The 23,288-nt window shown below is 43.0% G+C and overlaps 1 long non-coding RNA gene across 2 annotated transcripts in view; it reads right to left on the bottom strand.

Annotated features, from left to right (window-relative positions):
* Positions 1–4,626: 4,626 nt before the first annotated feature.
* Positions 4,627–23,288, bottom strand: part of LOC307214346 — a 331,943-nt gene continuing 313,281 nt past the window's right edge. Inside the window, exons 5-6 of one of the 2 annotated variants that reach the window (XR_013837946.1) lie at positions 8,967–9,042; positions 4,627–8,024 (exon numbers count right to left, since the gene is read on the bottom strand). This is a non-coding gene — a long non-coding RNA (uncharacterized lncRNA). Of the gene's footprint in view, positions 8,025–8,966; positions 9,043–16,529; positions 16,582–23,288 lie in introns of those variants that run through there. The other variant, XR_013837947.1, reaches the window with a different exon arrangement.

Raw genomic sequence — 23,288 nt, 5'->3', positions numbered from 1 at the left:
AAGTGTCAACAGAGCTACTTTTTGCTCCCCAAGACATTGCCTCCTTTTAGTTACTGTAGCTTTTTATTGAAATAATAGCCCAAATTTTCAAGAGAGAAATGACACCTTTGTGCCTGCTCTTGCTTAGGAAAGTTTATGTATTTCATGCACACAGTTCCCATCTTTTGTTCCCCTCGATTCTTCCTCTGCTGTCTCCCCTGCTGTCAAAATTTAGATTGCAAGCTCCTTAGGGTGGGAACCTGGTGGTTGTGGTTGTTTTTTTGTTTTTTGTTTTGCTTATGTTATCCAGTAAAGTGCCATATACACTGACAGTGATCTATTAATGATGTGATTATTTAAGCGTATAGATGGGGATAAAAAGTGTGTTGTGCATGACTCCAGATGCTGCTGCACAAAACAGCACTTTTCTGCATTTTATACACTGTTTCGGGGGATAAATCATGTGTTGGAACCACATGATCCTAAAATGAGGGTGTGTCTAATGGGGTACACACCAGATGTTGTTGATGTCTAACCGTCAAGAGTCCCATGGCCAATGGGCAAAGATAGCTGTAATCCAATAATTTATGGTTACCACTGTTGATATCTAATCCATCCACCCACACATGCATAGCACACAGCTTGATCCAATGATTTTACTTAGGGGTAGCTAAGGTGACAGAAGACAGAAGTGCCTGGCGTGCTCTGGTCCATGGGGTCACGAAGAGTCGGACACGACTAAACAACTAAACAACAACAACAAAGCTAAGGTGGTTCCCTCTAGATCAGCGGTTCTCAGCCTGTGGGTCCCCAGATGTTGTTGGACTACAACTCCCATCATCCCTGAGCTCTGGCTTTGCTAGCTAGGGGTGATGGGAGTTGTAGTTCAACAACAACAAGAAAGGCTCTAGATGTTTCTGATTTTCAGTTCTCACCAGCCCCACCCAGACAACTGAGGGAGTTGTAGTCTGCACTACATTGGCTGTTGGGCACATGCAGCTGCGACTGGGCCAATTGTGGTACATGCACGTCCATGTACATTTTTCTACATCAAATTTTTTCCCCAATTTAAAAACAACAACATTGGAAGAATCTGGTAGCCACTGTGAAGATAATGTATATTTAGGAAAAGAATTGATATAAATTGGGTGACCCAAATTTTCATCATTGGTGATGATATAATGTTTGATTTTCAAATTAGTTGTCATGAGAGGCATCTATTCCATTGGCCTTCTTTCTTTAGATGCTGAATAAATAGAGTATGTGTACTGACTGATAGCTGGTCATAGGGTGTCAAGAGGCTATCTGCTCTCCAGATTTTGGCTTAATGCATGAAGGCAACTCAAGTTTCCGGGATCTGAAACTTGAAACAGGGTAGACAGACAGACACGATACCTGAAATGGAAAGAACAAATCTCCTTGAAATGCAACTTACAATTTTATCTCTCTTTCTCCCCAGGTTGTTCTTTTTAGCCAAGATTTGTATAGTCACCTGGCAGTGGCATAATCTCTTCCCACAGATTTTTTTAAAAACACATTTAATAGCTACTTTATATGCATCTTTTCTATGCTGTTGCCACTTCAGATTCTCTGGAGTTTCAAATTCCTTGTTCAGAATTTAAATTAGATATTAATTCTAATGGTAAGAAGTGTGATCTCCTAAAATGCCATGGAAGAGTATCTATAGAGCTGCATCATAGGAGGCACAAAACATAAACATGAATTATTATATCAAAGCAGGTAATTCATCATAAATGTTCTACTGATATGGCGTACCTGGACTGTTTCCATGCAAAGCGGCTGGGTCCGGTTTCAAAAATTTATACACACACACACACACACACACACACACAGAGAGAGAGAGAGAGATTCAGTTTTCTATTGATTAATGTCAGTCATAACTGGTTCAGATACATAAGTGTAATTGATTAAAATCAGATTTTACGATAGACCGATAAACGGGTGCCATATAAAAATACTTTCAAAGATGCTATAGCAGAATTTATACATTTAAAAAGTGAATCATTGCCTTAAAGGTATTTCCTTTTTATATTTTGACAAGTCTCACCAGTTTTTTGCTTTTGTTCCCCCCACCCCACCCCCAACTTGGCTTAAAACATTCATTGTCTAATTATAAAAACAGAAAGTTGTATCCTTGAAAAGCCTAAACTTGCTAAGGAGTTTGGGTTTTTCACAGGTAATATTATGACCAGATTCATCACAGTGGAGATCACCATGAGAAGCATTGTTTTCACTCAAAACAGGTTCAATCACATGACTCGCCACCCTCATGCATGTGCCCCGGAAGTGGATGGATGACCATAATATGTTGGCCATCATACCCCTAGTTACAGCTGCAGCTTCCAAGCAGTCAGTTCCCTGGTCAGCTTGGCTGCTTTACAAGCCATTTGCTCACAAGAAGCACTGCCAGGAAGGATGCTGTGACGGCATCCAAGGATGTGCTGAGCCTCAGCATGATGTCCTGAAGTACATCCTTGAGAGGTGTTGTGGCCTGGCTCAAAGAGCCGATTCATGGAACCTGTTCAATCCAACAACATGAAGGGTGTAGTCCAAGCCGGTTGTATATCTCTGTTTTCTACACGAATCCCCTTAATGGCATGTTTTTCTTCATGATTTATAACTCCATGGTTAAAATATTTTTTAAAAATCCTTGTAATGAAAAGCTGTGCACAAACTGCAGTTCTAAATTTATTCCTCACTGTTCTACCTTTCTGCCAAGGGACCAATGGTGGTAAGGTAAAGGTAAAGGGACCCCTGACTGTTAGGTCCAGTCGTGGCCGACTCTGGGGTTGTGGCGCTCATCTTGCTTTATTGGCCGAGGGAGCTGGTGTACAGGTTCCGGGTCATGTGGCCAGCATGACTAAGCTGCTTCTGGCGAACCAGAGCAGAGCACGGAAAAGCCGTTTACCTTCCCGCTGGAGCGGTACCTATTTATCTACTTGCACTTTGACGTGCTTTTGAATTGCTAGGTTGGCAGGAGCAGGGACCGAGCAACGGGAGCTCACCCCGTCGCGGGGATTCGAACCGCCGGCCATCTGATCGGCAAGTCCTAGGCTCTGTGGTTTAACCCACAGTGCCACCCGCGTCCCCTAATGGTGGTAGACAATTTTAAAATACTAAAACAGGGCACATAAGACAACAGATTTCTCTCAGGCTGAAAGAGGGTCACTTCAGGAGCAGGTGGCTTATGCTCCTTGGCCAGGGCTTCTGATTGTCCCCAAGGAAGGCGTTTCCTAAATAGCCCCATGGAAGGCGAGAGTTTATGAGCATGGCTTCACTTATTACGAGTGACTTGTTTGGTCTGCATATGTTGTCTCTTTGGCCACATTTAGATTGGCAGCTATACAGTTGGATAAATAGAATTGCACATGAAACTAGATCTAAAAGTCTTTGTCAAATAAATACATTCCTCTGCTACCGATAACGCATCAGGCAAGTTTCGCTTTGGGAACGCAGTGCCAGGGCTGCGGGAGCATCCAAAAGCCCTTGCGCCACCTTCTCAAAATCAGACAGGCTTCGGAAAGGTGCTCCTAGTCCATGGGCAAAGGTGTTTGCACAGAAGGGGCCCAGAACAAGGCTTGGGTGGCTTAAGTGGTTCTGGGGATTGTGCAAAAAACACACAAGTATCTCTTTCCTTACCTGGGCATGCTAACTCATGGAAGAGAGAGAGAGAGAGAGAGAGAGAGAGAGAGAGAGAGAGAGAGATCATATCTGTCAACTTTTTCCTTTTCTTGCAAGGAATCCTATTCGGAATAAGGGAATTTCCCTTAAAAATTTGGGGTGTCCTGGTTTTTACTTTTTGAAATATGGCAAGCCTACCTTACACCAAGTCACAGCATTGTCGTGCCTGATTAGTTTTTACTGTATGTCCTCAAACTAAACCCAGAGGAATTCAGAAATCTTACAGATTGGGAACATAAAATGCACTGGATAATACCAGTCTAGGGAATGGAATGAATATTTCAGAGACTTCCTCATGTTTTGTTTTGTTTTCAGTTGTGGCATGATGTTTGGAGGTGGAATACAACATTAAGTAGGTAGATTGCCAGCAAGGGAATTATTTGCATTCACTCTACATCCTTTTTTCATCATTACTATTTGAAAACTATAGGGTATATCTGGGCACTTCAGGCAGAATGGAAAAGCTGAGCAGTCTCTATTCCTTTATGTACTATATCTTATACATGCTTATAGTGTTTGGGTGGGGTGGTAAAGCAGGGCACTTAACCTGCCTTATTCACTGAATTTTTCAAAGGGTCCTGTATTTCAGTAGCTCCTGTTCTTAAAACAATCTGTCATTTTTTAAAATGGAGGCCGTCATTGTCTGTCATATCATAAATTAAAAATTCATTTTTCAAAAAAACCTGAGGGGAGCAGAACTTGGCGGTGCAACCATTTTCCCCACCCTGGCTACCCTGGGAAGTGGTCTTTTTAAACATACACCTGAACTTTTTGTGTAATTTGTGGAAAATAACTTCTGGGAAGTACCTGATCTCAGATTAACCCACCACAGGAAAGATGCATCCTGGTTGCTAGAGTAAACAGCACTGAAGGGATTTCTGTTGCCTGGTATCCAAGCAATTCATAGCTCTGACTTCACTCATTAGCTAAAAGCACTAAAATGCAGGAGCAGACAGGCAAGTTCATCTCACAGAAATCACTTTGAAGATTACTTGCACATTTTGCTTCATAACTTTCTAGATGGGCTAGATACTTGCTTTTGTTTTGTTTTGTTTGTTTGTTTGTTTTAAAAAGGAAGCTCAAAGTCTATGGCCCCTAATGTCTGTGGGCCCAGTACATCAGTACTCATTGTAGCTGCCTCTCATGGCCCTGAGTTCTGAGATACCATGTCTACCAGACTGTACCCTTGTCCTTATTCAAGCGGGGTATGCTTCTGCCTGTTCGCAATTGCAATCACAGATGAGAATGCTTACATGCATAGATTGAGAAGGATGTCGAATATCCACCCATTCCCCTTTGTGAATTTGGACATTGTGGGATGGTTAAAGAGCCCTAAGAGGTAAACTACTCCACATTAAATTATCTCATGTAAATGTCCTGATACAGTAGCCAAAAGGGGAGGAAATGAGGGGTCAACCACCACCAGCATTGCAAGGTTGAAGGTGAAATGGGGAGCATCTGTCTTCACATTCTGTTTGAGGGTGTTCCCCTCCCTGAAATGGCAATGTGTCTTCAGCATATTGATTCTGTGACCCTCTTTAACTATCTGAACTCTCTATTGGAAAGAACCAAATTTAATCTCAATCTGTTTCTAGGATATGTATTATTTTGTGTTCCCCTGAGAACAGGAAAGACAAACGGTGTGATAATTGCAGATCATGCAGAGGAAGAATCTGCAGAGAAGTAAAAAGAAAAGAAAACGAAAAGGAGTGTTGCACAGTGGTTTGCATTTCAGGGATACCCGAGGTAATGAATGGCAGAAGAACTCCTCACGTGTAATTGAAAAACTGCAAAAATAACATTGTAGAATTCATTCCTGCTATTTATTTTTAAAATGCAGCATTTAGACCAGCACAGATCATATCAGACCTATTAGGAAGGAGCAATCTTTTTCTTCTTCTTTTTGGTCCAGAGGTGTGAAATGTAACTAATATGAAAGCAGAATTAAGTGGCCGCTCATTTGGAAGGCATAATTTGAATCAGAACCTAGTAAGGATCAGGCGCAAAACCTATTTTAACAGAGAACAAATGTGAAGCAATTGTAGGATGTCTGCATTAACAACACAACTGTGTTTTTTCACAAGTGGACACTGTTCATAACATAATTATTTTCATCTAGAATTTTCTGCCTTTCGTTTCCTCATGATCTTACTATTTACATTTCCCACCATAATATGTTCCTTTAACTCAGGCTAACATACATCTGGTGAACTGCACTGTAGTCCACAAAAGCGTATGTCATAATAAATTTGTCAGTCTTTATGGTGCCAAAAGACACCCAATGTGAAGTATAGTTAATGCTTCTGAGCATGTCTAAAGTGCAGTTGTCTCACCACTGAGTAACCACTGCCACTCCCAACCATCTGAGATTAGAAAGTACTACTTCTTGGTCCAGATCAGAATCCAGGTTTGAAGATGTCCTGGGCAAAATGACTTCTTATATGTCCCCTCTTATGTTGATGACCATCCCCCAAGACATGCCTGATCGTACCATCACTACTCCAAGAGTGACTGGGATCTGCCATTTTAATTAACCACGAAGCTCTGTAGCACCCAATGTTGTGTCAAACCAAAGCACTGTGGGTAAGGGCATGGTCTGAACATACACAATGCAAACACAAAGTATCATGTGTTTCCTATAGTCTGTTGGAAGCTGCCCAGAGTGGCTGGGACAACCCAATCCAATGGCTGGGGTACAAGTAATAAATTATTACAATTATTATTATAAACAGTTTGCTGGAGCGAAGCAGGTTCATGCCTGGATGGCAGGCTATGGATGGGAACCCCATGTAAGGTACTTTGCATTCCATGATGGGGGGAAAATGTGGGAAATATGAAGAAAGACACATTGGGTTCCTCAGAAAGCAGCTTGGGTATTTAAAACAGGTGGGGTATAAGTATTTAATATAAAATGTTAAAAAGTAAAACATAAAAATGGTAGCAAATTAAAATGGAGAGTCACTGGTCCAGCTGCCCAATGTGGAGAGCCTAGGAAAGGTGTCAACACTAGGTGCCAATAATTGTCTTAAAATGGTGAACGGAAAGAATCATCCATAAAACTTTACTATGTTCTTGTGTTTGCCATGGGTTCTTGCGACCTTAGCAAGACAATGGAGAAGCTCCCTTCAATAACATCAACATCATGACTCTCAACCATGTCTGTCTTTAGGGAAGGGCTGCTGCTTGGCATTAAGAGCGGGTGCTTTGCATGCAGAAGGCCTGAGGTTTAATCCTCAGCATCTTCAGGAAGGACTTGGAATGACCCTTGCTGCCAGTCAGTAGACAATACTGAGCTAAAATGGGCATATGGTGTGAGTTTAAGGCAGCTTCTGGTGTCTCTAAAAATAATGAGGATTTACAGGTCCCTTTGTGGCAAAGCACAGATTTTTCACATGTATTTTAGGTACCAAGTCTGCACAGATCCTATGGACAGAACCATACTGTTTGCCCAAAGGCCAGCAAAACGATTCCCAAGCCTTTTAGGTTGAAATCCTATGCGTGCTTTCTTTAACAGAGGAGTACACCACACTGAAATTAATGGGATTTTCTATATTAGACTCTAGCCTCTAACATATGCTACTACACCGAATCAGTATTTCTGCGACAGCCTGAGCGTGCTTCTCAAATACTACTGAGAAATAAAAAAAGATTAGCGTAGTAAAACAATTTTCATTCTAATCCAATGTAAATAAAATAATGTTTCTCAAAATGATAGGTCCTCGAGGGACATGATATAAACTGGTAAAGGAAAAATGAGTATTGGTTTAATTGGCTTTTTAATGATCTCCTGTTTCTTCTTTTTGATATCAAAATCCGAATGGAAAGGTTCATCTAACTATACATTTAAGGCTTTTAAAGGCTCCATTACAAGACTTATTATGCTAAAAGAAACATACCTGGCATGCTGCAGGTTTCTAAATGTATCACTGATGCATGTAATGATTCACTTAAACCATCATGGTCAGAATTCTTTTGCATTATTTCCATGTAAATTGGATGCTTTCACAATTACTATAATATGTGTGAAATTCCACTTATTATTTCTTTTAACATGAAACTTTTATCACTTAACTTAAACTCACTGGACAGAATATTTGAACCATTTGCAATCATTAGAGCATTTTTGTTTGGTCAAAACCCTTCTGGGATTATATTTTTGCGGTGGGGGAGGGGTGGAGATAGGGAGAAGTAGAATGAATTACATTTTATGTAATGGAATGGCAATTTTAAATATATGAAAGGGCATCTGGAGTACTAGTCATTATACACAGATCCCGTGTTATACTTTTTATCTATTGTGGACTTGTTCCATCTTTCTCTCTCTCTCGTCTTCAAGAGCTTTACTTTGAGCATGTAACACAATAAAAAAAGATGAAATTTAGTCAGTAGGTGATCTAGCAGGCTAGCCTCTCATGCTTTCAGTTTCTAGAAGACATCCAAGCTTTCCCACAAGCCAACCCTATGCTCTGTTGTAAGGACATAGATTCCAAATGTAGACTCTCAGAGAGCTGGTCCAAATGGACCTCTCATCTTGTCACCTCATTACTAGGAGACAAGAACAATGATGATTTCCATATACTTTGCCACAAGGTCCCAGGCCAGGTCACAGCAATTTAAAATACAACATGAAAGACAGTTTAAAACAAATTACACAGCTTAGTCTTTTGCCCTGGGCTGACATAGCAGCAACCTCTGGTACCCCTGCCCTGGTACTCTAGGGTAAAGGTAAAGGGACCCCTGACCATTAGGTCCAGTCGTGGCTGACTCTGGGGTTGCGGCGCTCATCTCGCTTTATTGGCCAAGGGAGCTGGTGTACAGCTTCCGGGTCATGTGGCCAGCATGACTAAGCCGCTTCTGGCGAACCAGAGCAGCGCACGGAAACGCCGCTTACCTTCCCACCGGAGCAGTACCTATTTATCTACTCACACTTTGACGTGCTTTCAAACTGCTAGGTTGGCAGGCGCAGGGACCAAGCAACAGGAGCTCACTCTGTCACGGGGATTTGAACCGCCGACCTTCTGATCGGCAAGTCCTAGGCTCTGTTGTTTAACCCACAGCGCCACCCGCGTCCCATACTCTAGGGTAGTGGTTATCAAACTTTCTACCCTTTGAAGGCTACAGGGAATTCAGTTCATATAGACCTTACAAGCTGAGAAATTCCACCACTTATTCCACAGAAATTCTAAATGCTGACATAGATCTTTCCTATTGGCATCTTTCCTATTGGTTCCCATGCATACCGACTGGGCATGTCAGAAAGGTGCCCTCAGCCACCCCCAACCTACCTGTCTTCTATCCAATCCAGGGGGTGGCACTGGTTGTCAGCTTGTCCTCCTTGCTCTCAATGTTGCTTTTGTTGACCTTAGCAGGGAGGAAATCGGGACAAAAGTAGAATTAGTTGGCTCAGCCTGCTATTGGCTCTGGCTCCACCTACTCTTTGGGCTCCGTGCCTTCCACCTTACCAGCCTCAACGAGTGATGCACATCAGCACACATCAGCATTTTACAGCAACAGAATGGCAAGGGAAGGGCACACTGAGAGCCAGTGTGGTGTAGTGGTTAAGAGTGGTAGACTCGTAATCTGGTGAACCGGGTTCACGTTCCCGCTCCTCCACATGCAGCTGCTGGGTGACCTTGGGCCAGTCACACTTCTCTGAAGTCTCTCAGCCCCACTCACCTCACAGAGTGTTTGTTGTGGGGGAGGAAGGGAAAGGAGAATGTTAGCCGCTTTGAGACTCCTTTGGGTAGTGATAAAGCGGGATATCAAATCCAAACTCTTCTTTATCAGGTAATCTCATGCAGAGCAGGTGCAGGGGACAGTGATTGGCAGTGAGCACCAAAGCTCTGAATTTGACTTATGCTCATATGATGCAGCTTAAAATGTGATGCATTGGCCGTCTCCTGAAGTGTCTCAACGTAACCAGCCTGCTTGCCTGTCTATCTATGATCAAGAATATAATAGCACTTATTAAGATTAAATTTAAGATAATGAGAGTTCTAATTACTTACATTTTTTAAGGTTGATATTTTCCCTCAACAAATACTACTGGTAATGAATGGCATCAATTAATTATCTAATGTTAGTATAAAATATTGTAGGAGCTTAATTCTGATCTCGTTCCAAGTGAAACTTCCAGATATTTAAAAACCTTGAGAGGTAGTCCTGAGAAATGCTACATGCCACTACTTGCAGAGGGTTCAACAGGAATTTTCAGGATTGATAGTTGTTCATATAGCAGTATGGACACATTTACATGCAAACGCTTTATTTAGAATTTGAATATCATGAAGCAGAATTTTTGAAAGTGCAGTACCTGTCCCTGCATTTCTTTGCTACTGATTCTAATGAGCCTGTCTTTTGGAATTCAAGCCGTCTGTCACAGCATGGCCAGTGCACAGAAAGGATGAAGACAAATGTAACAAGTATTAGAACAGTGTGACCACCCAGAAAAAACATATATATGTTCAAACATATATTTTCTCGTAAGAAATGAAGTTGGGGGTGGTGAGCAGTTCTGCAAATCTGCAGTAAAAGCTAGTTGTGCAAGAGAATGATTAGCACTAGTCTCATGATGACATCTCCATCTCTGTGACAATTTTGCAGTGCAGTTTGGGGTTTTTTTAAAAAAAAAAAACCTCTAATCAGCAAGGTGGTGTAAATGGATGCATATGTATAAACATTCATGTACAGTGGTACCTCGGGTTACATACGCTTCAGGTTACAGACTCCGCTAACCCAGAAATAGTACCTCGGGTTAAGTACTTTGCTTCCGGATGAGAACAGAAATCGTGCAGCAGGAGGCCCCATTAGCTAAAGTGGTGCTTCAGGTTGAGAACAGTTTCAGGTTAAGAACAGACCTCCAGAACGAATTAAGTACTTAACCTGAGGTACCACTGTACTTTTTGTAAAACAACAGAAAAGGATACACCATCCACTTGAAGCACAGCGGGGGGGGGGGGGGGAAACAACAATGGCTGTGCTGGTTTTTGATATGATGATCATTTCATTATCTATTCCAGGAGAAAACTGAGCTCACCTGACAGCAGACATTATCTGAGCTCTATTACACATGTCTTCGCCCTAAAATTACACAACCCCCTCATATCAGCTGCTTCATCATCAGAGGACCTCTGGTGCCCAGCAAACCAAAAGCAGACATTTCACTCAGACTTATGATAGTTCAGTTCAGCCCGTGACAAGTCCTGGCATTATAGAGGTTGGGTGGCCATCTGCCAGGGATGTTTTAGCTGAGATTTCTGCATCGTCTCAAGTAGCACACTAGTAAAGAGCATGATGCGACTGTTCACCTGACTTCCACTTGGCTGCATTGCTTCTGCTGCTTACCGGGAGGTAGAGGAGGTATTGGAAGATGGCAGGGAGATTCCTGTGCTACAAAAGTACCAGCAGAGTGCCAGATTGGCTCAGCTGGCTCATTTGCATACATACAGAGCCACCTCACTGCACCCCTCTGTCTACCAGCATGCGGCAGCAATGTGACCAACAGGAGGTCAGGTGGCCAGTACGATTCCAGGCACAATTCAAAGTGTTGTTGCTGACCTTTAAAGCCCTAAACAGCCTCGGCCCAGTATACTTGAAGGAGCATCTCCACCCCCATCATTCAACCCAGACACTGAGGTCCACCTCCAAGGGCCTTGTGGCGGTTCCCTCACTGTGAGAAGTGAGGTTACAGGGAACCACACAGAGGGCTTTCTCAGTAGTGGCACCCGCCCTGTGGAACGCGCTCCCATCAGATGTCAAGGAAATAAACAACTGCAGTCATAAGGTAAAGGTAAAGGGACCCCTGACCATTAGGTCCAGTCATGGCCGACTCTGGGGTTGCGACGCTCATCTCGTTTTGTTGGCCAAGGGAGCCGGCGTACAGCTTCTGAGTCATGTGGCTAGCATGACTAAGCCACTTCTGGTGAACCAGAGCAGCGCACGGAAAGGCCGTTTACCTTCCCGCCGGAGCGGTACCTATTTATCTACTTGCACTTTGATGTGCTTTCAAACTGCTAGGTTGGCAGGAGAAGGGACCGAGCAACGGGAGCTCACCCCGTCGCGGGGATTCGAACTGCCGACCTTCTGATCGGCAAGCCCTAGGCTCTGTGGTTTAACCCACAGCGCCCCCCCCATGTCCCTAACTACAGTCATACCTCGGGATAAATATGCTTCAGGATAAGTATTTTCAGGTTGCGCTCCACGGCAACCCGGAAGTAACAGAGCACGTTACTTCCGGTTTTCGCCAGTCGCGCATGCACAGATGGTCAAAATGACGTCACGTGCATACGCGGAAGCGGCGAAACGTGACCCGCGCACGCACAGACATGCAGTCATGTCTTACGTTCTGTTCAGGATGCGAACGGGGCTCCGGAACGGATCCCGTTCGCATCCCAAAGTACCACTGTATCTGACTTTTAGAAGACATCTGAAAGCAGCCCTGTATTGGGAAGTTTTTAATGTTTTATTGTGTTTTTAATATTCTGTTAGGAGCCGCCCAGTGTGGCTGGGGAAACCCAGCCAGATGCGTGGGGTACAAACAAACAAACAAACAAACAAACTGTTGTTGTTGTTGTCCCACCATGCCATTTACCACTGAAGCATCGCATTTATGATTAAAGTAGAACAAGCTATAAATTATTTAGTGGGACCCCGCAACCACTATAGGATGCCTTTTTTCATGCATCACCTTGTCTCGTGTTGTCACCATCTTTTATACATGAAGAACTGCCTTGAAAGTTTTTAAAGGTTTCAGCTGACCTACAGGAAGCAAAAATATGTTGTGCATTCTATGGCCTGATACAAACTGGGAATTGTAAGGTTGCCACAATAGATTACAGTGTGCAACCACGTTGAGGGTGCCATAATGTAGGAATTGCATGGTTGCTCCGTGAGACAGCACTCTCTCCACAAACAAATTTTAAAGGTTATGTGCTGTAGATTTAAAGTTTAGAATGCTGAAATAAAACTTAGGCTCATACCTGATGAATGGAGGCTCGTAACTAAAGGTGGCTGGGTGTTGTCTTTCTGCCTGAGAGGTCCACTTTGGGCGAGAAGAAAGGGGGAGCACAAGGAGACGTGATTTATTTATTTTTAAATGCTCTGTGCAGCAACATCTAATCTTGCCCCTTTCTAAAATTTAATTATTGGTATGTGGTGGTCTTTTTTTTAATCTACCAAAGAATAAAATAAAATCATGATTAAGGGGTTATCTCAGGGTGGAGGACGACATGTATGCTGTGTCCCATTGGTGTAGTGCTAGCGGCACTTGCGCTACTTCCGATAGGAAATGCTCGGGGGGGGGGGCACGCACAAAAGAATGGTTTGAGGATGCTTAAAAGGTAAAGGTAAAGGGACCTCTGACCATCAGGTCCAGTCGCGGATGACTCTGGGGTTGTGGCGCTCATCTCGCTTTATTGGCCAAGGGAGCTGGCATACAGCTTCTGGGTCATGTGGCCAGCATGACTAAGCCGCTTCTGGCGAATCAGAGCAGTGCATGGAAACGCCATTTACCTTCCCGCCAGAGCAGTACCTATTTATCTACTTGCACTTTGACGTGCTTTTGAACTGCTAGGTGGGCAGGAGCAGGGACTGAGCAACGGAAGCTCACCCCGTCATGTGGATTTGAACCGCCAACTTTCTGATTGGCAAGTCCTAGGCTCTGTGGTTTAACCCACAGCGCCACCCGCGTCCCTGAGGATGCTTAGTTGGTCCCTATTTTCATCTGACGCATGTTGCATAATGGACGCTTGACAGATCCATTATCTCCCATTAACTTGCATATGGGGAGAAATGGCTGGTGTGGGAAGTAGTCCACTCTCACCCTGAACCCTTGGGGTAACAGAATTAACTTACATGGGGGAAAGGGAAGAAATGGCTGCTGGTGGTGGGGAATCTCACCCATCCCCAGCAAGGACTCTTTTACTTCCACCAGCACCAAGGGGCACCAGCCACCAGTCAGCTTAAGGATGGAGACACCCTATGGGAAAGTTGGGGTTGTAATCTAAGAACCACTAGCCTTCCCTTCTGATATTGGTGTCATTGTTCCCATGCAGTTCTCCTCCGCTTATACTATTCCCATGGCTTCTTCTTTCTTATGTTATTAGAGTGATGTGAGATGGATCCACAAGGGAGCAGCAACCACATCACTACTGCTGCACAAGAATCCTGCCAGAGTCTCTCTCGGTTGAGCGTGAGCTGGCTGTGTGCGGTAGATTTAAGCTTGAGAAGGCAGAAAGAAAACTGGGGAAAGTGTTGAGTAATGCTGTGCAGGATAAACTTCAGGCAAGTTCAACACTTTAATAAGAACTGAATGAGGAGCCCTTGCAAAGGAGCCCTTGCAATGCGCACCGGTAATTTAAATGAGAGCGTTGCAGGGTTTATATAAGCAATGCACTTTAAAATAACCGTAAAAAGTGCATTGTGTAAAATCTAGCACAAAACTACGGGAAGAATAATCATTTGAGTAGTGTGGGTAACATAAACTATTGTTAATGTACAGTAGCTGAAAAAGCATAGAGAATGCCATGTACTGTATAGTGGTCCTCAGTGGTGTAAGGCATTCTCACAATAAATTGTTCAATAGAAGTGAGTGTGTGCTAATTTTACAGACGGCATAGGACTCGCAATAGAGTGAGAATGTTTCTGCACAAAATATAAGAACAAAACCAGGAAGGTGACCTCACTCAATTGGAATAGTAGAATGAATTACATTATGATTTTAAAACTGATAATAGACTCCTAGCTAAACTGGTAAAAATTTTCCTTGCATGTATTTATTTCTAACCGCCCCCCCCCCACACCGCCCAAGTGTAATTTCAAAGCCCTCCTATAGTTAACATTATAATATAGTTAGTTGCTACAAATAATCTGCAGTGATTATAGGAAAACTGTCAGTGTCTGTTCAAGGTCTGAAAAGGCTGCAGCAAATAGCTTTTCTCTTTGCCATGGAGACTGGGGTCTGTTTTTACGGTTACTCTGGTAACGAAAGCCTTTCTGGTGTTAGGCCTTTTCAGTTACTTCAGCTATTAAACCCTCCGGTTGAGACAAAAGCAAGGCGGTGTACAGACACTTCCCTCTAAAGCAAATCTCAGGGCTGAGGAAAAACTTGCAATGAAATGAAATGCAGCTTCTAATCAGATTGTTGTGTTTCATTCAAGGACTATTTGTGACTATGCCTGTTTAGGAAAGCTATTGCCTGTTGGGTAGTTAATAATGTTGCAAAGGGACATGGCCTCTCTCCTGAGGGGAATTCTTCAGTGATAAGGAAGCCACTTTTTAATTTTTTGTTGCTGGACTCACAAGCAAACCTGAGTTGATGCAGAGTGACCTTATTTCCTTCCTCCCAGCCCCCTCCCTGCCAATCACAATACATTTACTTTGTGTTGTGGTCAGTGCTTTTTTCTAAAAAAAAAAATGTTTAGGGGTACTCTCATTTTCCTACTCATATTGAAATAACGCCCCTCAATGAGGCCAAACTTAGATTCACAAAATGTTTAGGGATATGTGTACCCCTTCATCACCCCAGAAAAAAAAAAAACCACTGGTTGTGGTCCCAGCCATCCTAAGTCCAGAATGCAGAATTTTCAAAATTCAGCAGAAAAGATGCAGCACACTTAATGATAACCCTTCAAGTGATTGCCATTGCACTACTGGTGAAAACTTATGTGACCCAGTTTGGTACAGATGATTCTAGCAGCTAGGGGGAAAGGTAATGTGAAAACAGGAAGCACAGAGTCATAAAATGTTTCATGCAGCTAAGATGGTAGTGGATGTGACTCTCGTTTGGAATCAGTAGGTGTAGGCAGACTCCTGAATTATCTTGTTCTTCAAAATAGTAATGCTTTTCACCTTAGGTAGAGGTTTCTTGTTGCCAGCTCTTACTTTCCTTACATTTTTTTTTCTTCTTCTGTTGGTGTGTACTATTCTAAGAAAGTGGAGGGTGGGGGGAAGAGAACGGAATTTTCACAGGAAGAAACAGAAGACTAAATAGACCGCAAATAATATGCTTCACAACCGAACAATCCATTCTCACTTTAACATGGTCAAACTAAGTAACACTAAACACTGTAATACCCATGGTGATAAACCACTTTGAGCTGCAAAGTATTCAATTATTTTTCATTTGAACTATTAAATGTGTCACACAGAAATTCCCCAATGCTGTTTTCACCTACATATATTACCATATTTTGGGGGGGGGTGGAGGAGGGGGGAACACCACACACACCTTTGTCCTATCAGAAGGCAATTCATAGAAAGAAACACTCAGGTCGGAATATAGCAACTAAATTAATACCAGGTGACATTTGTTAACAGTGAGGAAAAACACTGGCATAGCATTTACAAATCTAAAGCATCTCCCCCCCCCCTCCTGCATATTGGAGAGAGTAATATATTCTTAGATGACCTCATTTCAATCATATGTTGCACATAGCCATATGAGATGCTTATTTATACATAGCAAAGCAGCAAAAAAATTTTTTTTGGTTTCCCAGTGGTGCTTGTTTCTAAGAACGCCCGCTGCCTCCTGAACGATTTTGGGATTTTTAGAGATTAAAATGTGTGCTTTAAGTTTAAATGCCAGCAAGAACCCAAATAACTAAATAGTAAGTGTGGTGCAAGGCCTGAGGTGCAAGGAGGGCCTTCCCCCCCTTCAACCCATGTTTGTATGGTACACAAGTTGTCCCAAATCAGTTGCTTGGTGAATATTGTGAGATGCACCTCTGGCCAGCTGTGGGCTGGTTCTTATGAAAGGCATCTGAACAGCTAACTGTGTTCCAGACAGTGAGGAATGAACTCTAAGGTGGCCAGCGACGAAGGCTGCAATCTTATGCCCACACAGGGCTATGGTCCGCTGAACACAGTGTGGTCTGCTTCTCAGCAGCAATGAATAGGATTGTGCTGTAAGAGAGAAAAATAGGTTTTAGTGAGGTCTAGATTTCTTGAGGACTTTATCTAGCCTTATATGAACATGTGTTCCAGACTCTGATCCCACTGAATCACTGACTTGCTCCGTGGCTCTATTTCACTTCCTAACAGTTCCTGAATACATGAACCTAAGGAAATTGTATGTTGGGGAAAAAGTGCAGAGATGGCAACGTTTACTATCCACAGCCTAGCTTTACATGAAACTTCACTAATGGTGGGCTGTGTTATCTCTCAAGGAAAAAAACACACTCACAAAGAAGCAGAGGAGAGTGAGAGGAGAGAATGAGCAAGGGGTGGTCACAGCATCCCAGCCCTGGTAATACTCAGCTTGTGCTTCAGTGCATTATACTCTTATATCTAAAAAAGAAAAAGTGTACATTAAAAAAATATAGCTGCCAATTTAAATAAGTGCCAGAAGCAAGGCTAGAATGCTGAATCACTGCAGCTCTCTCTGTATTTCAGTATATTAATCTACAGTGCCTTTGTAGTGTTTGCACTTAAGTTTTCTTTAGTTCCTGTGCTGCACCTGCCCATCCCCTTCAACATTCACCTGGAGAAGAATGTTCCTTCTATTTGCATGCGCCTCTTTCCTTCCTGGTGAGGGCTGCTATGCTTTGGAGAACTGGAATTCAGCTTCTTTGGAGGGTCCTCTTCCCTTGGAGTCTCCTCAACAGCTGACTGGAGATTCTGATCTGGAGATTCTGATAGGGGAGCCAGGCACTGGGAAACTATTCCCCACCCCCCGGTCCCTCCCAGGACCAACAAGACTGTAATTGCTCTTGCCCAGTCACAAATATCCCCCTCTTCAACAAGGTGCTGTGCTTGAGATGGTGGTGGTCATTCAATTACAGGCATGGTTGGAGAAAATGAAATATTTCGGCCCATTTCAATCTGGTTTCACCACTGAAATAGCCTTGGTTGTCTTAATGGAAGTTCTGTACTGGGATATAGACAGGGTGAATGCATCCCTGTTAGTTCTCCTTGATCTCTCTGTGGCTATTGATTCCATCAATCATGGTGTTGTCCTGGACCAACGCTGCAGGTTGGGAGTCGGAGACATTGTTTTTTTTGTAGGGGTGGTTTCAGCGAGTACATAGCTCTGGGGATGCTTGTTTGGCCTCATGACAGTGCTATTGTTGCATGAAGTTATGAGAACTGTGGCTCACCAGAAGGCTTTCTACACAAGAGCACCCAAGCCATGGAGCATTCCCTCCATGAACTTTTACTGACACCAATCTGGGTTATTTTTCAGTTCCAGCTGAAGATTCTTCTCTTCTGCCAAGCTTTCTGAGTGCCATTAATATGCCTAAGAGATACTTGTTTGTGCTCCGAGTTATAGGCTATTCTGACTGATATATTTAATAGGAGGAGGATCATTTTATTTTAAAAAGTATTCCATTTTACTTCCATTGTACACTGTGTTTTTAATTGTTTTGACCCACCTTGTTATCACATGCAACGAGGGGCAGGATATAAATTTAATCAATTAATTAATAGTTTAAAATAATCTAAAATTAATAGTGGGGGGACAGAAAAGGAGACATGAGATGACGATGGGAAAACGTGGATCAAGGGTCAAAAGTTTAAGGCTTTCACAGAAGGATCAGAAGGAAAAGGAAGAGGTGGTGCCAAATACTCTGCTCACTTCATCTTTATATAACTAAGTGAATGGGCTCCTGCAAATATAATGTGGAAATATTTATCTAAGAGATCAAATGTACGTATGGTTTGACAGTGGTGAGCCATTTAATTAAACAAACTCTTAGAGGCAAGTATTCATGCTAAGCTGTAGATACACTATCGCTTATTAATGCTACCGTTCCTTAAGTTAGTCAAACATGTGTGCGCTAATGTGTTACGTGGAAGTTGCCAGTCTGGTAGACAAGAAGGAGCGATGTCTGAAGTTTTGTCTTGCGTGCAGTAAAAAAAGAAAAACAAGTGTTTTAGGGTTTTTGGTGTTGTTGTTTTTTTGCAAACTATGGATATAAGTTCACATGTACCCATAGCTTCTCAAACATTTCATCACAAAGGATATTCAGATTCTTGTGGGGCATTTTCACTGCTTGTGTGATACACACAAGCACCAGCTGCCTGCTTGGCTGTGTCTACTGAACTGTCAGATGATTTTGGTCTTATTTAGGCACCGTGACCAGCTTTAGGGTGGGGGGGCGTGTCTACAAATACAGTCAGCAGTCTGCCAGCAGTGACTATAAATGCTTTCTGACAAACTGATTGCCTGCTCTGGATGACCAGTGGTGTAGTGGTACATCTTTCAAGAACAACTTGAAAGCCTCATTGTAACCTTATTCACTTGTCAGAGCAAGGAAAACCTGCCATTTACCTTGGCAGTCCGGCAAATGACTACATCACTCACTAGGGGGCAGGGGGTCCTCGCCACTGTAATCCCTTGGGCTCCCTTTCCACTGCTTAGTGCAGGCATCCCCAAACTTGACCCTCAAGATGTTTTGGGACTACAGTTCCCATCATCCCTGACCACTGGTCCTGTTAGCTAGGGATGATGGGAGTTGTAGTCCCAAAACATCTGGAGGACCGAGTTTGGGGATGCCTGGCTTAGTGTGACCTGAGAGTTCCAATTGCCCATCCTCTTAGTGCAGATTCTTACCACGGTTTCAGTTATGTATTTATTTTGCATGGATGGTGTTATGTCTGATATCCAGTGCAGGTTCAGGGATGTTTTTGTATAGTGACAGTGTTGTTGTTGTTGTTTCTGCTGCCCCCCCCAAACACTGGATAAGGATGGGGGGGAATGTTTTTTTTTCCATTTTAATGAGCAATTATCTAATTTGTGAACCATATGCGAACCAAACAAATTTTTAATGCAATTTAGCCAACCAATGTGTACAAGAATGTATACAGGACATTAAGGTGAAGGGCAGTTAATAAGTACATTGGTGATGATGGTGATTATGATGATGATACAGGAAAGTGTGCATAAAAATGCATATATTAGTGAAAATAACAGAGACTAATGTATTGTATTAAGGGGAAATGGTTGCGAAAATGTGTGCATTACTCAAAACTGCTTACATAAATGTGTTTATTACAAGAAATTCGTATTCAAATGCTGGCGAATCTTCATGAGGATTTTTGAAAGAAAAAAATTGCAAATCGCTGCAGAAATCTAAAGAAGGTGATAAACCCGGAAAAGCTGGAATTGACACGATTCATCCATCCCTAACATAGTTAAAACGATTTGAGCAAATCAGTTTCACTTTGGCTAAACGCTATCATTATGAAACACTTTCATTTTCCTCTTATTTTTTTTATGCCAAGAGAATGTTACACACATCAGATTTCAGAAGGAGAAGGTTTTCCGCTCCCCAGTATCTAGTCAACCTTGCTGCATATACAGGGTTAAATTAAATTATCGAGACCCTGAAATTCTTCTTGTAAATGTGATTCACACTCTTCACTAATATTTAACTGGAATTCTCTCCAGTGCAGCTTGTTTAGAACCTCTTGTTCTCAATGTTTACAGAAGACCAGGACCAACTTCTAGCAGCGTTCATGTTTTTGAAAGATAGCATCATGCATTCTTCAGGTTTCCTTTATGCTTATCATTTTTATAAGCCAATTCTAACTACAGTGGTGCCTCGCAAGACGAAATTAATTCGTTCCGCAAGTTTTTTCGTCTTGTGAGTTTTTCGTCTTGCGAAGCACGGTTTCCCATAGGAATGCATTGAAAATCAATTAATGCGTTCCTAGGGAGACCGCCTTCAGACCAGATCCGGGGACAGTCTGTCCCCGGACCTCTTCTGAAGGCTGGCGGGGGGAGAAGGACTTTTCTCCCCACCGCCAGCCTTCAGAACAGCCTTCTGCAGGACTTCCCCGCAGGGCTCTCCAAGCTGCGGATAGCAGCCTGCTGCCCCGCACGAGGGGCGCTCTTAAGCAGAGCGCCCCTCGCGCGGGGCAGACATTCACAGCTTGGGGAGCCCTGCGGGGAACTCTTCTGAAGGCTGGAGGTGGGAGAAGGGCTTTTCTTCCCACCGCCAGCCTTCAGAACAGCCTTCTGAATGTTGGCGGTGGGGAGGAAAACCTTCCTCCCACCGCAAGCCCCGGGAACAGAGGAGAATCGCTGCGCACCTTCTCCTCTGTTCCCGGACCTGTCCTGAAGGCTTGTGGTGGGAGGAGGGCTTTCCTCCCCACCGCCAACATTCAGAAGGCTGTTCTGAAGGTTGGCGGTGGGGAGGAAAAACCCTCCTCCCACCGCAAGCCTCGGGAACAGAGGAGAATCGCTGCGCGCCTTCTCCTCTGTTCCCGGACCTCCCACCGCAAGCCTTCAGGACAGGTGCTGCGCTTCCCCGCTGTCCCCGGAGATTTCCCTATGGGCTTTCGTCTTGCGAAGCAAGCCCATAGGGAAATTCGTCTTGCGAAGCCGCTAAAAAATCGGAAAACCCTTTCGTCTTGCGGGTTTTTCGTTTAGCGAGGCATTCGTCTTGCGGGGCACCACTGTATATTCCTGGAAGTGGATCCCACTGGTATCAGTGGGTAATTTGTCCAAGTAAATTTTCTTGGGGTGTAGACACAGTCTAATTCTGCTCACATTTACTCAGAAGTAAGTTAAAAAAAAGTAGTAGTAACTTTCAGGGGACTTCTAAGTATGAGCCACTTCCATGTGAGCTGCTGCAAGGAGGAAGATTACCAAGGTTCTAAGTTTTGCCAAAAAGTTGAGATTACGCTCCATATATAAAAACACCATCTACATATTTCTTGGTAGCCCTATTCTCACTTCCTCTGCACCAACAAGGGTAGCCAGTATTCCAGATGTTGTACTACAGTTCCCATCATTCATGACCGTTGGCTTTTACAGGTTGGGGCTGATGGGAGTTGTAGTCCAACAACATATGGAGGGCACCACATTGGCTCTCTTTGCTGCTAGTTAACATGACCCACTCTCTACCACCAGCCTTACTTTTTGTCACTGTCATAGCCTGCCTTCTCCCATTCATCTTTGGTTTTCTAGGCTTCTGAGATTTTACTACAGGCCCAAAGACAGTCCTACAAAATAACACAGATCTATCTTGCCTTTGCTCAGAACATTTATCCACAAACTCACCTCTTAAGCACGATCTCCCTTTATCTTTTGTTGCAACTAGCTGAACGGCTAGGATAAATCCTACTCGGAGAACATTTCTTTCTAGGTACCATTGATTGATCGGATAAGAGGAATTAGCTGATTACTAAATGTTAACTGAATAGTAATAAAACATACTGTATGAAATAATGTGTGCCTATTCAGAAAAAAATATGCCTGGTCTGCGGAGGTGTTTACTTACTGTGTTTTAAACACTGTTCACTATATTTTCTTGTATTTATAAATTCTGCAAATGATATCCTAAAATATACAGGCGTGAATGGAAAGCAACAGACCCACTGGATTAATCTGTATATTTTAATGCAAAGGGCATTTTATGCCAAACAGACAATAAACACAGGCTATTATTTTTCTTTCTCTGAATTCCTTTATTTGAATACAGCAGCATCTGTAACAACAGTGTGTTTGTATTATATCAAGTCTTACTGTATGTTTATTAATATGTCTTGAGCTATAGAAAACAGAAGAGACTTTCCCCTCTTCACACTGAAAACATTGTATTTGTTATTAATATCGTTATATATGCTATCAATTTTAAGAGAGGAAATAAAGATGTCATTTTAGACTATAAATAATTTGGATTAACTGGGTGGAATTGGTTTGCTTTGTTTTTCAGATTCATAACACAAAATTATTGAGGAAGGCTAGGAAAGGAAGTGGAAAAGTATAATATAGCCTTAACAGCGTGTTACTTGCACTTTACGCCTTAGGCCCTTTATGCAAAATTTCATGAAGTAAATTGTTTGCTTTATTGTCATCGTCCCATCCATTAACATGTATTCTTCCTTTACAGTGGTGCCTCGCAAGACGAAATTAATTCGTTCCGCAAGTTGCTTCGTCTTGCGATTTTTTCGTCTTGCGGAGTGCGGATTCTCCGGGTATTAACGGCTTTAAGAAAAAGGAAGCAAACCGCAAGACGTTTTCGTCTTGCGAAGCAAGCCCATAGGGAAATTCGTCTTGTGAAGCAACTGAAGAAACAAAAAACCCTTTCGTCTTGCGCGTTTTTCGTCTAGCAAGGCATTCGTCTTGCGGGGCACCACTGTATTTTGTTGCTGTATCTTTCCTTGAAAAGTTCCTGGAAATATAGGGCAGCTGAACTGCGGCACAAACTTCTACCAGTTTGCCACGCCCTTCACCAAGGAATCTTGGGAACTGCAGCTTAGTGAGGATGCTGAGAAACTCCTGTTATAGATTGGGGACAATTACCATGTTTCCCAGCAGCCCCCTGTGCCCCATCACATATTGTTCAAGTTACAAGAAAGGAGATTCCGACTAAACATCAGGAAGACAGCAGGAGCTGTTTGATAGTGGAACAAACGGAATCCCTTGGGGTTTGTGGAATCAACTTCCTTGGAGGTTTTTAAGCAGAGGTTGAGACGCCATCTGCCATGGATAAGCTGAGATTCCAGCATTGCAGGGGGTTAGACTACACAACCCTTGGTGTCCCTTCCAATTCTATGATTCAAGAAAGTTCATTGGTCATCTGGAGGTGTGTTTTGGGTGGGCTTCAGAACCTCCATCACCTTCCTAAACCACTGTATGCTTAGACCTTTTGTTTTCACTG

The sequence above is a fragment of the Podarcis cretensis genome, assembly GCF_951804945.1.
Source record: "Podarcis cretensis genome assembly, chromosome: 4".
NCBI lineage: Eukaryota > Metazoa > Chordata > Lepidosauria > Squamata > Lacertidae > Podarcis > Podarcis cretensis.
This window is presented reverse-complemented; position numbering and strand designations above follow the sequence as displayed.